The sequence below is a fragment of the Egretta garzetta genome, unplaced genomic scaffold, assembly GCF_000687185.1.
Source record: "Egretta garzetta isolate BGI_Z169 unplaced genomic scaffold, ASM68718v1 scaffold4, whole genome shotgun sequence".
NCBI classification, from domain to species: Eukaryota; Metazoa; Chordata; class Aves; order Pelecaniformes; family Ardeidae; genus Egretta; species Egretta garzetta.
The window spans coordinates 2,420,655-2,421,239 of NW_009259329.1; positions in this window are offsets into that span (position 1 = coordinate 2,420,655).

Here is a 585-nt window from a genome sequence, read left to right on the forward strand (position 1 = left end):
GACACCCCCGTGGGGTGCAGCCTCCTGACCCCGTGGCCATGGCACCGGTGTCACCACCAGTGTCATAAGGATGTCTCTCACCCCAAGGCCCTGTGCCCAGCAGCCCCAGAGGTGGGCAAGATGGCTGCTGGCTGTGGTGGGGGCAGCGTGGGGGACCCGTCCTCCGTGGGGCGGCCCCGTGGCTCATTCCAGCCCTTTGCAGCAGCAGGGAGATTTGCATGGCTGATAGCGGCAGCAGCGGGGAGAGCTGTGAGGTGGCGAAGGAGAGGAGGAAACAGCCCATATGTGAAAGAGAGACCGCAGAGACAGATTGCTTATAAATCACTCCCGGGCCTGCCAAGCCCTTGCCAGGCGTCTGGTAGATTGCGTTATGCTATCTGGAGAAAGTTTAATATAAAAAGCCAATAATCCCCGTGATAAGAGGGGTGATAAGGGACAGTGCTGCCTCAGGTCCCACAGGAGCTGGGGTGGATGTGGCAGGGAGCCGGGGCCCAGCGCCTCCTCCTCCGGCTGTCCCCAGCACCGTGACTGCCCCAGCGCCTCTCGCCTCCCCTGGCCAAGCCGTTCGGCCAGGCAGGGGGCCGG